This window comes from Pteropus vampyrus, unplaced genomic scaffold (assembly GCF_000151845.1).
Source record: "Pteropus vampyrus isolate Shadow unplaced genomic scaffold, Pvam_2.0 Scaffold6, whole genome shotgun sequence".
NCBI lineage: Eukaryota > Metazoa > Chordata > Mammalia > Chiroptera > Pteropodidae > Pteropus > Pteropus vampyrus.
In genome coordinates this window covers 110,057-110,438 of record NW_011888787.1, presented here as the reverse complement: position 1 = coordinate 110,438, position 382 = coordinate 110,057, and positions in this window count along the sequence as shown.

Below are 382 nucleotides of genomic sequence, written 5' to 3'. Positions count from 1 at the left end.
GTGAAGACACAGCCAGCCCACGGACTAAGCCTTAACAGGCCCACTCCACTTAGTCGTTTGTGACTCAGCCTATGCTGCCTCGCGGCATTGGTTTTTGGAGGGGCTAGAAACCGAATCGGTGTGGATGTGCTTTGTGGACCCAGCATAATTACTTTACCCTTAGACCCCCATCTTCTCAACTAGACTATAAACTTCTGAAGTTGGGTCCATGGAGTTTCTGGGCTTTTTGTATCTCTACCACCTAGTATTATGCTCTGCATGGTTTAGGTGCTCAATAAAAGTCTGTGGGTGATGATGCCAGTGGCTAATTCCATGGAAAACTCAAACTAGAGACAGCAATAAGGGCCTCAAATGACCAGAACACACAGGACCAGACCAAACA